The sequence below is a fragment of the Ovis aries genome, chromosome 18, assembly GCF_016772045.2.
Source record: "Ovis aries strain OAR_USU_Benz2616 breed Rambouillet chromosome 18, ARS-UI_Ramb_v3.0, whole genome shotgun sequence".
NCBI classification, from domain to species: Eukaryota; Metazoa; Chordata; class Mammalia; order Artiodactyla; family Bovidae; genus Ovis; species Ovis aries.
This window is the reverse complement of record NC_056071.1, coordinates 47,135,214-47,151,496: the sequence shown is the minus strand read 5'-3', so window position 1 is coordinate 47,151,496 and position 16,283 is coordinate 47,135,214. Positions and strand designations below refer to the sequence as shown.

The 16,283-nt window shown below is 36.6% G+C and overlaps 1 non-coding gene across 1 annotated transcript; it reads left to right on the top strand.

The window, feature by feature from the left end:
• The first annotated feature begins 769 nt into the window (after positions 1–769).
• TRNAC-GCA (transfer RNA cysteine (anticodon GCA)) lies at positions 770–841 on the top strand. The gene has a single exon. It is a non-coding gene; the product is annotated as a tRNA-Cys (tRNA).
• Positions 842–16,283: the final 15,442 nt, after the last annotated feature.

Here is a 16,283-nt window from a genome sequence, read left to right as displayed (position 1 = left end):
AAGGGGATGAGTGAAATAGGTAAGAGAAATTAAGAGATGCAAACTTCCAGTTACAAAATAAATGAGTCTCGGGGATGGTATGTCTAGCACGGGGAATATAGTTAATAACAATGCAATATCTCTGTATGGTGACAGATGGTAACTAGATTTATTGTAGTGATCATTTTATAATATATAGAAATACTAAATCATTGTGTTATGGCACTAGGAATCAATATACTGTTGTAGGTCAACTATACTTCAATAAAAAGAAAACAAGACTCATAATTATTTACCTATTACAAACTTCTTTAACTCCATCTCCTAGAATTCCCCAAATACACCCCCTTTTTTTCCAGCTATACAGACTGCTGTAAATCTGTGAATGTCTTCAAATCTCCTTAAAATGAGCTCTCCCATTCCAAAACTCCATTTTTTGTCCAGCTATTTCCTGTTTATCTTCAAAACTCTGTTCAGATGTCACCACTTCCAAAAATCCACTTCTAATTCACCCCTTTACTTCCAGGTCTAATTTCACTTTCATTTTGTGTTCCTCTAGCAGTGCCTTTATAATTCCACCCCACTAGACTACGAGATCCCTAAAAACAGGAAATTATCCATCAATCCATTCCTAGCACTCAACAGGCATTTAATAAACATATTTTTTAAAATAAAGGGGAAAAGGAAAGAAAGGGAAGAGAGGAAGGTAGATTTGAAAAATCTATCTTAGAAATTAAATTTCAGGTTGATTATTGGAAGACAAATGTACCTGGTGAGTTAATGGCCTACTTCCCTGGTAGCTCAGAGGTTAAAGCATCTGCCTGCAATGCAGGAGACCCAGGTTCAATTCCTGGCTTGGGAAGATCCCCTGGAGAAGGAAATGGCAACCCATTCCAGTATTCTTGACTGAAGAATCCCATGGAGGGAGGAGCCTGGTAGGCTATAGTCCACAGGGTCACAGAGTCGGACACAACTGGGTGACTGCACTTTCACTTTCACTTTTAATGCCCCACCTAAGTTAAGTAAATTCTGAATCTTGTAGACATCAATTAATAAAATGAAATCTAACTTCTAGAAGAATCATCTGCCTCCTTCAAGCACCAACTGATAAAAATAGCCCCAAGATAGCACAAAGTCTGTTCCAGCCACATCTCCTTATAGGAGATTGTTAACAATAACAAAATAAATCAACCAAAGGGACCTGAGGAAGGGTCTTGGAATTAAAAGAAAAAGAAGAAGCACTATAGTAGAACTTCTTGGGGTCATTTTACCCAAATCAATTCTGAAGTTAAAGCTGTCTCATTCTTTACTAATTCCAGAGACAGCCACTTTACATTCATTGTGGTAATTATTAGGGGCTATTCACACAAGAATATTTGTGTGAGTGTATATGTCTCTGTGTCTGTGTGTCTTTTTATTATTAGACTATATCTATTTATTAGAGTCATTCAGGATCTATGATTAACATATGTGTTGAAAATTTAGTAATGTTCCCTCTTGTACTTTGTCCTAAACCTTCCTTACTAAGGGTTTGCACATACAGAAATAATATCAGACTTTTGATTTTATTCCCAATTTCCAACCTAATAGGTTGCCTTGACTTCTATGCCATTAACTCAACGCAACTAAAAATAAACTCATCTTTCTTATCTTCCTTAAATAGACTTCACCAACTGAATCCTCTAATTCTATTATGTTCTTAGGTGAAGTCTCTCAGTCGTGTCCAACTCTGCAGTCCCAAGGACTGCAGCCCACCAGGCTCCTCTGTCCATGGAATTATCCAGGCAAGAATACTGGAATGGGTTGCCATTTCCTTCTCCAGGGGCTCTTCCCTACCCAGGGATCGAACCCAGGTCTTCCACACTGCAGGCAGACTCTTTACTGCCTGAGCCACCAGGGAAGCCATTATGTTCTTAGCCTTCTTATAATTCCCTATGCTCCAAGCTCAAATTATCTTTAACTTCTCCCTCTCCAACACTCTTAATAACATACATACATGTTCAGTCAATTACCTATCAAATATAACTCTAAAGCTCATCTTAAATTTATCTCTCATTCTTTATTCTCATTGATGCCATCATAGTTCATGTCCTTATTTCTAACCAGTACAATTTTTTTCTAATCTACACAATGCTTTTTCCTAATCTATATTATTGTCTAATAATATAATCTATATCATTTTCTAGCCTATATTATTGCAACAGCCTTCTAACTTCTAATCTTCAATCCTTTTCCACTTTATCCAATGCTACACATTGCTGCCAAAATAATCTTCTTAAATCTGTCCTACAAAGCAGAGTTCTGATTGTGTCACTTCGTGACACTTGTAAGAATATCAAATGAAGATAAGATGGCACAATTCAAAATATTTTTGAAACTCAGAATTGCTTACTGAATAAAACTCAAGTGCCTTGTCACAGCATTCAGAGAATTACAGGATCATGAAATTGTTAAAAACGGAACTTAAATATCATCTTGTACAAGGGCCCCAAATTCTATCCCAAAGTATCCTTTCCTGTCTTATCTTTTTCATTACCTTTAACATGCCCTATACTCTAGTCAGATTAAACTTATTGCCACTTATTTGACATTTATGCCTCAACGGCTATTCTCAAACTGTTTCCTCTGCCTGGAGTCCCTTCCTCTGAAATCTATCTGTCAAAATGTACTCATCCTTCTAAGTTCCAGGTCAAATGTCCCCTCTTTCATTAACCCTTCCCTGATCCCTGCAAATGAAAAGTCATCTATCCTCTAAACTTTTACAACTCTGTTTGAATCTTTTCTTAAGGCACTAGAGCATCCTACTCTATATTATAAATACCATAAATATCTCTCATTACTGCCACTTGGCTATGAATTCCCAGAAGATAGAGACCTCAGTGTACTTATTTGTATCCCCTCTAAATATCTTCTCCTACACTTTAGGAAAAATAAATTACTATTTGTAAGTTGTTATTATTCTGTTAAAAAAAATTGATAAAAGTGAAAATTTTCAACTGAGATGTCTCTTTTTAATTACCAACCACTATCATAATTTTGGGAAAGAATAATTTTGAAGCCTAGATTTATACCAAGTAGTAAACGATGTCTCAGATTTTATTCAAAAAATATTTACATGCAAGAAGCTCTGTGCCAGTGCTTAGAAAATACAAAGCTATAACCCTATTCATTAAGAAGAACATAGACTAATGAGATAAAACTAAATTTGTCATAACTGCAACACCAGTGTAAGCGCCATATGAGGAACAAATTGTTGGAAGCATTTAAACAAGTGTAAAACCCAAGGGGAAATCTCTAGAGGAGTGAGAAGCATATGGACTTAGAAGTCATTAAGGCTGTTTGGATCCTGGCTGACTTCTTTTAAATAGTATAATAATGGGCAAAACATTTAACTATTCTAGGTCTCAGATTTCTCAACTGCAAAATGGGAATAATACCTACATTTGGCTAATATTCCTAAAACATAGTAAGTGATCAAAAAGACCTTCCCTCCTTCATTTCCTACAGAGCTAAAAAAAAAAAAAAAATCAAAGTAGTACAACGCAGCTCTGGACTAATTTTAGTTCAAAGGGTCAAATTTGGGATGATTCAAATCCTCTCACCACACTTCACAACGACATCCCTAGGAGAAAGTAAAATGAAGCCAGAGTAATTAAAAGCCACAGTTCTGGGGCTATCACAGAGCCAGGGCTGACTCACTGGAAAGACTGAGAGCTTCTCTGAGGATGACAACTTCAGTTTGGGGTAGCAAAATCAAATGCTGTTAATCTAGGATATCAGAGTCAGTTCTGTTCGGTTTCTCATGTTGATTAATAATTGAGGCCATATCTCACAGTTATAAATATGCTCCAGCCCTGAAACGTTCCCAATAAATTTACCATCATTCTTAAATGAATGTTTTACTGTCAGAACAGTTTCCTCTTTCTGTTATATTGGCATTTAGCAATATGCGTTTAAGCAAGCCCAGTATAATCACCAAAATAGGTGTTTTTATAAGATTTCAACATGCCATTGAGGAAAGTCCAGTTTTAATAAGCAGTTTAAGTCTTCCTCCTCCCAGATCCCCAGCTTCTCTGGACCTCTTTTAGCAGCACAAACTTCTTCAGGTGGAGGAGAACCAGGCATTGCCCCAGACTACTTACATTACAAACCTAAGGCGACATCAAACTCAATTATAAACCTAACTACCTGTTTCAAGTCTGTTGTTTCTCTCAATTTCATGGCCTTGAGATTAATGGCAACCCTAAAGCAGGCTGGATTCTGGGTGAGGATCAAAGAACCATCGGAATTCACTGTTCTCTGAAAGGAGACAGGAAATCGGGATCTAGATCTTAAACAGCTCTCAGCGTATATAGTGCCTGATTATCCACTCTCAAAGGTACCAGCTCAATTTGATTGAGCACACATTTATCAAATGCCTGTGTGTGCCAGGAATTCTGGTAAGCATTAAACATAAAAACACAAATAAGACAAAGTATGACTTCTAAGTGCTTATAAAACTGAAATGCTTAGGCAAGTTGTTACAGGCATGAACTTTTTTAAAAGTAAAATAAAATAAGACTTCAAGGACTGTAAAGGGAAAAGCCCTGGGAGAGATGGCTCGTGGGTTCTCCACCCCATGGTGTCCAGGCCTAGGAACCAGGTCACCCACTTGAGCTCATCACTGTCCCTTGTGATCTGGGCAGCTCTCTCCTGTGCTCTGCTCTAAACATAATATAACAACGTGGTTCCTGCCCTCAAGGCTAACAATTCAGGCTGAAGAGACAGTTTGTTCTGACACATTCCTAAATAAGCTTCAAATGTACAAGAGAGAAGCCAGATCAAATCTAAAGAAGCAGCCTCAGAAACACAGTAATCTATGATGACTGACTGACTTTACTTACCACCTATAGAAATCATTTTTCTTCCAAAGACAGTCAATACACTCATAGTCACCACTGTGCCAAAGCAAGCAACATGATCAGTTTATTCCAAGCTGATAACTGGTCCAGACACAATATGGTTTAAACAACCTCGAACATGTTTCTAGTCTCCAGGAGAATTTGCATATTTTTGATGAGACTCATACACTATCTTAAAAAATACTTCATTCATTCAACAAATAACTATTGAGTTCCTGGTACATGCGTAACACTGCGCAAGGTATTAGCTGTATAAATAAGAAAGCTCTGCCCATGGGGCATTTACTATCAAAAATAAAATTTACAAAGTTAAAATTTAATATTTTTTACTTGCTTCTGATTGCATGTATTTATCCTAATTACATAATTAGATGCAATCATCCTGAAAACAAAAGGGAAACTGAATTTTATTTTAAGAAGGCTCTCAAGACACAATATAAAAAAAAAAAAACCTAGTATGTGAGCCAAATGCCAGAAACCAAAACGTAAATCTAAACTATCAATATCAAAAAAGACTACAAAATGCAACAATAAAAGTTTATGTCTAGGGGTAAAAAGAAGTGCTAATCATAGAGTACATAGGGAAAAAACCCATAGTGTGTGGTGTACTCCAAACTCTAGGTATGGAAGAAACTTGAAGGATTACCTAATAGCACTCCACAATTTTGTGGATTAAAAAAAAATACCTTGTTATTAGTATCAAGGGAGACTCCGGTTCCTTGTCAGACACTAAATATTTGTTCTTTCCATCATATATGCCAAAAATACTCACATTTTAAAGCCTCAAAGTATTATAGCTTTTATTTATACTGTCTGAACCACCTTAACTTGAATTACTAAACTATTCAAACTACTGTGACTACCAATGGACTGGCTGGTAAGATGTCACACATTAGCCATTGCCACAGGGTAACAGGTATGTCTCTAAACTGTATCAGTGAAATTATGGGATGGGAAGAGTGATCATGGTACAAAGCTCAGTCCACGGTCTAATTCACTGAAACCCTTACACACCCGTGCAATTAATTGCCTTCCTCCTGTTCTAAGAGGTAGAAATGGTGTGATGCTTGGCTTAATGGTCACTTGTATTAAAACACTAATCCAAGAGCCTCTCAAACTGCTGTCACTTTCTCATGCACCTGAAATGGGCCCTCTAGCAATGCCAATCATACCCTGTTAGTCTGGGAGGCCAGCCTGGATGCTGCAGCTTGCTGCTCACTGCTTCCAGGACAACTCCAAACGCCCTTCTGCCCCACAGCTACATGGCTGCCTCCGTGAAGATGAGTTAGTCCTTCTATAAGGCGGCATCTTTCTGTTTCTTTTCTTTTAATTGCATAGCAAAAGTCCTTCTCCAATTGTCCCGAGTTGCTGTACCAGAAGACATCGTGCTGCTGCTTTGAGACACTGGGATGGTTCTTTCATTGCAGATGGCGCTGATTCTAAAGAGGAAACTCTGTCCTCCTTCGCCTCTCCTCATACTGCAACCTCTCTCCCTGCTGCCCCCCAAGAATACACCCATTAGCCCAGAAAACTGTTGTTGGAAAAATCAGTCTTTCCCTCTTGCTATCTGCACCAGTGTCCTCACCCAGCCCATTTAACTTTTCAGCCTTGTCTTTCTCTTCAATTTTCTTTTTTTTTTTTTACTTTATTTTACTTTACAATACTGTATTGGTTTTGCCATACATCAACATGAATCTGCCATGGGTGTACACGTGTTCCCAATCCTGAACCTCCCTCCCACCTCCCTCCCCAAACCATCTCTCTAATGTGATATATTCACACTTGCCATTATGGAAGATAGGTGCATAGCAAAGTCAGCAAAAGTATTCTCTACACTCTTACATAGTTATTGACATTTTTTGTGGAATTATATCACAACCACCCACTGAAAAGTGCCATCATATACATCATAGGCATTTTAGATAAATAGCAGGAACTTTTTAATGTTATAATTTCATGACATTCAGTGAGGAGATCAGAATCTTCCTGCAGAAGATTCTGTGTTGCAGAAAAACAAGAGTTGTTGCTTTGGGACTTTAGTTAAAAGTAAATAATAGTATGGATTACTCCTAATATTTATTACATACATAAACTGAATTCTTATTTGCATTAGAAACTTGAACAAGAGAAAGAATTTCAGGTTTGACTTGTATTTTCCTAATCTTCAATGGAGAGCTTTATAATGCTTGATAGTGTCAACTCATTTTCCAGGTTAGATCACAAGAAAAGCATTAAACCAAAATATAGAGTTCATCCTGGGCCTATTGAATCATCATTATTTGATGATGAAATCATTAATACGTTAATGAAATCATCATTTCTTGATCTAGAAGCCCTTTTCACAACTATGCCCTGGGAAAAATTTTTCTGGCTCTGAAAGCCCGGCATGTTCTTGCAAAAGTTATCTTTTCCATCCCCCTCTCTTTCAGCCATTCTAAATAAGAAAAACTCCCAGAAGACTGGCAGTGTAAGTGCCGAGTGTGTAGACTCTACACCTAGAAAACTTGGGAGTAGTTCAACTCTGCCTAGCACTGAGAACTTGGGCCACAGGTAGGACTAACTTTAGGACTCTCTGTGCCTTAGTTTTCTCATCCTGAAAATAATTAGTACTCACCTAGATTGTCATAAAATATATTTATGTTGTTATATGTAAATCACTTAAATTAGTATTTAGCACATTGTAAATACTCAGCAAATTTGCTGGAAACATCAATACTGTGGTTGGGAGTGATTTGGGGGAATATTTCAGCCATTGGGTGAAACACACAACACACGATAGTTGATAATGACTTTACCTCCAGTTCAGGACTGCTAAGAAAATATTGAAGAGTATGGACTATTATTCAAGCAGTTATTCATACCAATGAAAATATGTTATCGACAACAGTGTATATATACATGGACATACATGATAACTGCATTTCTGAATTGAAAGATGATAGCACAGAGTGTATTAGCTAAAACTGTGAAGGAGTTGGGAGGCAGAGATGGAACTAAAGGTAAATCATCTGTAGTCATAAAAAAGCACTGGGGGCCCAGGGAACAGACAAGGTGGGACGATGCCACAGGACCCATGAGCCTATCCAGTCTCATGGAACAGTCTGAAAGCTGGGATCCATATTCTAAATTTATGACTAATGATCTCCATGTCATAATTCTACATTTTTACATGAATAAAAGTTGTAAGCCAGTCATTCCAAGATGCACCAAGGGTACAGTCTACTTTCTACCTTAGTGTTTCATGAGGTGCACCTACCATCCACTCACCTGGGCTACTTCACACCCCAACCAGATATGCAAAAGAGAGGAAGTGAAACTCTGAAATTCCATCAAATCCCTATCATTTGTGTATCAAGATCTAAAGACGAGAAGTAAGTACGGTAGTAAATCTAGTGGTTCAACTTTTCTAGACTGGTTGGTAAAAGAATAGGGATAGTTAGGGAGTTGCTATTAAGAGAAATTTATTAAGGCTTTGAAATTCAAATATAATTTTTAAAAAAATTTTTAATTAAGATATCCAGTAAAGAACTACTGTATCAATTGGTACATTACTTTGTTATTGCTTCTGAGTTTGGGAATCATAAATCTTACCCTTTTACATTGCCAGAACTAACAGAAAGTCTTGTATTCAATAGACCACTGAGAAACACTTGTCATTAGTGATTGTGATTGTATATGTGTGAATAATTTATGAATATACCTTACACATGTATTGATATTTGAGTACTTTAAACGCATCAACTCTGATCTTCACAATAACCCTGAAAAACATAGGTAGCAGTATTCTCTCTATCTAAGGAAACTGCATTTATGAGAGGGTAAATTTCTTGACCAAAGTGAAACATTAAAAGTAGCAAGGCCAAGTTTCAAACCAAGGTATTTATTGAAAATGCAATGTGTTCAAACCATAATATCCTGGAACATGCAACAGTAATGTTTTCTCTAAGCATCAAAATTCCTACCGGCGAATAAAATGCTCTGTTATTCCAGTTCACTGGTGATAAAGAATATTTATCCTAGCAACTTTGAATATATTCCTTATAATTAATTTGAACATGGCATCAGTTTGCGGTACCAACTCATTAGAACTCAGAACTCCCTCATTTTCCAACCCAAGTCAGTATTACCATTAATCATATTCTCAGTAAAGAATTAAGATAATAAATCCCAAAATATTAGTTGCTTTTTATCATTTATTATAACAGTCGCATCATATACACATTCACAGGCTTATCCTCAATTAAGATCACTAAATTCTTTGAATTGTTAATCAGTTATAGCAGATTCTAAGTGAAGGATGAACCACATTTCATTACTGTGCTCAGATGCTCAGTCATGATGAATTCTTTGCAACCCTATGGACAGTAGCCCACCAAGCTTCTCTGCCCATGGTGTTCTGCGGACAAGAATACTGGAGTAGGTTGTCATTTCCTCCTCCATGGGATCCGATCCAAGTATCAAACCCAGGTCTCTTGAGTCACCTACTTCAGCAGTTGGATTCTTTACCACTAGTTCCATCTGGGAAGCCTGGGTTCATTACTGTACTGACTATAAAAATCTTAAGTTTCCAATAAGTGCTCCAGTATATACTTTCATTTTAGTTCTAGAAAATGGTTATCCATGATGAAACATATTATATGCAAACCATAAATGCTACCAAAATTACCAACTGATAAGATTTTTCTCAAGAGAAAAAAAAATTGATGGTCTGTGGGTACTAAGTCACTTCAGTCATGTCCAACTCTGTGCAATCCTATGGACTGTAGCCTGCCAGGCTCCTCTGTCCATGGGATTCTCCAGACAAGAATATTGTAGTGGGCTGCCGTGCCCTTCTCCAGGGGATCTTCCTGACCCAGGGATCAAACCCACGTGTCTTATGTCTTCCACATTGGCAGGTGGGTCCTTTACCACTAGCGCCACCTGGGAAGCCAAGTAATGGTCTCTTAAGGATCATTTTTTAGTGTTTCCTACTGAATCACTGGATTTTATTAATAGAAAGCTCATTAGAAATAGTTTATCCAAGTTTCTTTTTACAGATTTTTAAAAAATCAACAGGCTCAACAGGTCTAAGAACATAATGATAAAACTTCAACCTTCTGCATTTAAAAAAAAATGATACTAAGATTAGATTTTGTAAGAAAGAAATCTTCCTAAGTTTTCATTGTACTACTACTACTTCTTGCTTCATTCTTCTCACATGAAAACCAGGGTTGCACAATTTCTTTCTCATGAAATAATGAGACTCCATTAAAACTGAAAAATTATCCAAGTTCTTACAAGAATATGTATGTGACACACACTACAGCTATGTACTATGAAGTTTAAAGTTTGTAATATAAAGAAGGGAGTTGATTTTAGAAATATACAGAAGATAGAATCAACAAGATCTGATCATTGATAAAGTGGAGGAGATGAGAAATCGAGGTTTATACATCCTAGACAGCAGCTTAAAGAGGAAACACTGTAATAGGAAGTTAGAGTTGAATTGATGGAGAGAATATGGGATGGGGAAAATATGGGTACTTTGAAAGCTGATGTGGAACATTTTCCCTGGATATTTTCTGAATGCAACCGGCTGAATGTATTGACATGGCAAAAATTTTCTTAAATTATCATCAAGTAGTACTTCATATGGCATCACCAACTTGATGGACATGAGTTTGAGCAAGCTCTAGGAGCTGGTGATGGATAGGGAAGCCTGGCATGCTGCTGTCCGTGAGCTCACAAAAAGCTGGACACAATTGGGTGACTGAAATGAACTGAGTACTTTATAAAAGCACTCATGTGTTTGAGTACTTACATAAAGAGAATAAACAATATGATTGATCATTTAAAATAAGATTAGGACAAGCTTATATCTGAGGTGAATAACATCTCATTTTAATAGTAATCCATTCTGAATCAGATGATAATTGTAAAAAGTATTATTCTATCCATTTATAATGTTGAGTTAGTAAACCTAGACATATAAACTATAATAAATATCTTCTCATAAATTATATGTGCAAGATTTATAGTCATCATCTTAATAAATACAAAATTCAAAACAAAAGTTTAGCATAGGTGAACTTGTTTAACCTATTAGAGTTCTCAGATGAGAGAGAAAATGTCATTAACTAGGAACAAAACCCCCAAAAATAAGGTTAAGGGAAACGGAAAAGCAACACTGACATCTGCTGTCTGTTTTTATGGTTTCCTTAGAATTATCTTACATTTCAAATCTTTTCCTTTGATTTTCTTCTATATTTATCAGTGTTATATCTATAATGTAAGAAATGCTATGCTGACTAGGCACATCCTGACCACTCCACTGACTTGTTCCCATAAAATAATCTGAAGCAAACTATTTTTAAATATATGGTATGTCTCAAGGACCTTTAAATAAACATACCTTTACTGAAATCAGATATATATATATATATATATATAAATCAGTAAATTTGGAACATATAATAATGTTGGGCTCCGCAGGTGACACAGTGGTAAAGAATCTGCCTGCCAGTTCAGGAGACACAGAAGATCCCCTGGAGGAGGAAATGGCAATCCACTCCAGTATTCTTGCGTGGGAAGTCCCATGGACAAAGGAGCCTGGAGGGCTGCTGTTCATAGAGGCACAAAGAGTCAGACACGACTAAGCGACTGAGCATGTTATAATGTTATACACAACCTACTGAGAAGCTAATGGTCTTACTACTGCTCTTCTTTACATCTCATCAGTAATGTTTTATAAAAAATAAAATGACTTTACCTCTGATTTCTATGATATTCTATGAAGCACAATGCAGTTACTATGACATTAGATTCCTCCACAGAATAGAGATGCATGACTTTAGGACTGAAAATCCAGGTTGCTTGCTCCACCACCAGGACCAGTCTTACCGATAGGAGGGATACGCAGAAGCTTACACATCTCTCCCAGATGTGCAACATCCCAGCATGCCACCTCATGACTGCTGAACACCATAATCAGAAAGTCACTTCCTTGGTTAAAGAATTTGTTATGAAGTTATTCATGGCACAGTATTCCATAATATTCATTTTCACCGTAGAAGAGTAAGACACTGGGCCATAAATGTTTTCCTAGCTCCCAGGGGGGAATTAATGAAATTGATTTTCTGTTTGACAACCAACTAATGAGTGTTTTAGTTGAAGGAGAAAAGAGAATGGTTTTGTTATTGGTACACTGGCCCAAGAGAGTAGGCAAGTTATGAGGAAAATTGACTAATTAAAGTGTAAGGACACTAAGCACTTGGTCGAGGGTAAGAAGGAAGGAAAACTTGACAGAAAAGAAAGGGAGAATAACACCACAGACAGATCTGAACTGCATTGCAATTTTGTTCAATTCCCAAAATACCCATAAAACAACCTTTACATGAATATTGAGTAAGCAGTAACAAAGATCTGAGAAACAATAAAAATAAAGCACCAAGAATATTCCTCAATTCTTAAACCAGTGACACAAGACCAAAAAACACAGGAAAGAATATGTGTACCAAGTACATTTATCTTACCTGAGCAGAGAGGCACTTGTTTTTCCTTATTTGGTATAAGAAGGAAGGGATGCTATTCATCTAAGATATGACAAATGACATCCTTCCACTGACAGCATGCACCACAAAACAGAATCTGTGGAAACTGATCTCACAGTTCCATATAAGAGAAAACAATGTATATGTAAAGGTTACTGGTTTGATAAAAGAAAACTCTTTTTAGATGACAATACAAAAATCCTCTATTGGAAAAGAAGCAGTTTTCATTCTAGGGAAAAGAGAAAGTCAAAGGCTTATATGGAGGAGAGTGATCATTTGTTCTGTTTATTCTTGTTTGAACAGACACATTCTAAAATGCTCATCAATTAGGATAAACATTAGATAAGATAAATATTCAGAAGCAAATATTTCTATTCTCTTAATCCTGACATTTGAAGAAAATTTATAAAGAACCTTTATATAAAACAAATCTCAGATATTCAATAAAGGCAGTATAGCTCAGGAATCTAAGTGAAAGTGAAGTCGCTCAGTTGTGCCCAACTCTTTGTGACCCCGTGGGCTGTAGCCTATCAGGTTCCTCCATCCATGGGATTTTCCAGGCAAGAATACTTGAGTGGGTTGCCATTTCCTTCTCCAGGAGATCTTTCCAACCCAGGGATTGAACCTCGGTCTCCTGAATTGTAGGAAGAAGCTTATCATCTGAGCCACCAGGAAGTCCTAAGGAACCTAAAGTCATGATGAATATCCCAAGCCAAAGAAGAAATGTTTTTTAATGAAAGAATTATTTGGTAATTTAATGTCTAAAAACAGCATCATCAAGCAGATGAACAAAATTATCACTGGAGAATACACTGGATATATTAATACAAAGATACATGAGTCATGTACTCTGCTCCACAGAGTTTTCAATAGACAAATAATGCATAAACATATGCAAAAGAAAAAAGTTATTCTTGTCTGTGATTTTCTGGTCCCGCATCACTGGTTTAAGGAATCTTCTTGACTCTTTCCTTTTCGTTGGCTCATTCTTTGTCACCATACTCATTGTCCATGTAAAACTTGTTTTATGGGCATTTTGTAATTCTGCTGATAAAGAGTTCAAAGTAATCTAACTTTACACCTAAATTAACTAGAAAAAGAAGAACAAATGAAGCTAACATTAATTTAAAAAAAAACAAATTAAGATTCAAGCAAATCTTAATAAATAAAATAAGACTAAACAGACAATAGAAAAGTGCAATGAAATTAAAAGCTGGTTTATTGAAAAGATATCAAACAGCCAAAACAATCTTGAGAAAGAACAACAAGGCTGGCGGCCTCACACTTCCTGATTTCAAACTAAATTACAAAATTATACCAATCAAAACAGTATGGTACTGGCACAAAAACAGACACATAGATCAACAGAACAGAACAGAGAGTCCAGAAGTAAACCCATGCACTATGGTAAATTAATTTATGACAAAAGACTCAAGAATATATAACAGTAAAAGGATAGTCTCTTTGATAAATGTGTTGAGAACACTGTACAGCCACATGCAAAAAAAAAAAAATAGACTATTAACATATGCTGCACGCAAAGTGAATTAAAGGTATCAACATAAGACCAAAACTTTAAGTCTTCTAGAAAAAAACATAGGCAGTAAACTCCTTGACATCAGTCTTGGCAATGGTTTTTTGCATCTGAATTTAAAAGCAGAGGTAATAAAAGCAAAAATAAGAAGGTGGGACTACATCAAACATAAAAGCTTCTGCACAGCAAAGGAAATCATCAACAAAATCAAAAGGCAACCTACTGAGTAGGAAAAAATATTTGTGAAGCATCCTACCTAATAAGGAGGTAAAAAAAAAATTACAAAAAGAGCTCACACAATTCAATAACCAAAAAAAAAAATCTTATTTCATAAATGAACAAAAGATCTGAATAGGCATTTTTCCAAAGAAGACACTCAGGTGGCCAACAGACACATGAAAAGATGCTCAATATCACTAATCATCAGGCAAATGCAAACCAAACCACAATGAGATATTACTTCACACAGGGCTATTACCAAAAAAAGACAACAAACAACAAGTGCTGGCAAGAATGTGAAGAATAGGGAACCCTCATGTACCATTGGTGGGGATGTTAATTGGTGCAATCATTATGGAAAATAGTATGGAGATTCCTCAAAAAATTAAAAATAGAACTAATGTATGATAAAGTAATTCCACCTCTGAGTATATATCCAAAGAAAATGAAAACAGAAATGGGAAAAGATATATGCACCCTTATGTTCATTACAACATTATGTGCAATAGACAGTATATAGAAACAACCTAACTGTTTGAGCTGTTCCCTGGTGGCTCAGAGGGTAAAGCGTCTGCCTGCAATGCGGGAGACCTGGGTTCGATCCCTGGGTCGGGAAGATGCCCTGGAGAAGGAAATGGAAATCCACTCAGGTACTCTTGCCTGGGAAATCTCATGGACAGAGGAGCCTGGTAGCCACCGTCCATGGAGTCGCAAAGAATTAGACACAACTGAGCGACTTCACTCACTCAATCAAGGGTTCATCAATGGATGAAAAGATAAAGATGTGGTATGTGTATATGTGTGTGTGTATGTATACATATACATGGAGTGTTAGTTGCTCAGTCATGTCCAATTTGCCACCCCGTGGACTGTAGCCCGCCAGGCTCCTCTGTCCATAGAATTCTCCAGGCAAGAATACTAGAGTGGGTTGCCATTTCCTTCTCCAAGGGATCATCCGGACCCAAGGATTGAACATGAGTCTCTTGCATTGCAGGCAGATTCTTCACCAACTGAGCCATTAGGGAAGCCCATTGAATATACTCAGCATTAAAAAGAAATGAAATTTTCCATTTGAGACAATGTGATGGACCTTGAGGGTATCACACTAATGAAAATGAGTCAAACAGCAAAAGAAAAATACTGCATGCTTCAATTCATGTGTGCGATTTTTTAAAAATAAACAAAGCAAAACATAAATACAGAGAACAGATTGGTGGTTGCCAGAGGGGAGGCATTAGGGGCAGAGAGAATTAGTGAAGGGGGTCAAGAAGTACAAACTTCTTGTTATAAAACAAAGAAGTTATAGGGATATAATGCACAGAATGATGACTGTAGTTAATAAAATTGCATTGCATATTTGAAAATAGATAAAGTATAACCTATAAGTTCTCATCACAAGAAAAAAATCTTGTAACTTTATATGGTGATATGATGACTAGACATTGTGGTGATCATTTCATAATGCATACAAACATTCAAAATATATTTGTAAATCTGAAACTAATATGTTATATGTCAATTGTCCCTTAATTTTAAAAAATAAATTTTAAAGTCTTTTAAATTTAAAAAATAAATCTTTATAAATTGTTCCCAAAAATTTAACATAAAAATAAATGAGAACATGAAAGTGAGGACAATGACCTAATAAATGGTAAAGTTTTATCATCTTAAATGCCTTTTTTGCATACTTAGTGCCTCAGAAGTGTTTATCAGCCAATTATAGCCTTAAGAACAGATGGAATAAAAAACTACCCAGTGATACCAGTTGTCTTTATTAAACATTCTTTCTGGGCACACAGCTAGAAACTTTCCATTCATTCAGCATTTGTTTATGGGTGAGATAGTCCTCCCAGGTGGCTCAGTGGGTAAGGAAGCCACCTGCAATGGTGAAGATGCAGGACACATGGGTTCAATCCCTGGGTCAGGAAGATCCCTTGGAGGAGGGCATGGCAACACACTCCAGTATTCTTGCCTGAAAGAAAACCCATGGACAGAGAAGCCTGGTTGGCTACAGTCCACAGGGTTGCAAAGAATCAGACACGACTTAGCAACTGAGCACTGGGCATGAGACAGTATTAGACCTTTCCCTAAAGCACATGTACTAGGACTTAATGAGTCTAG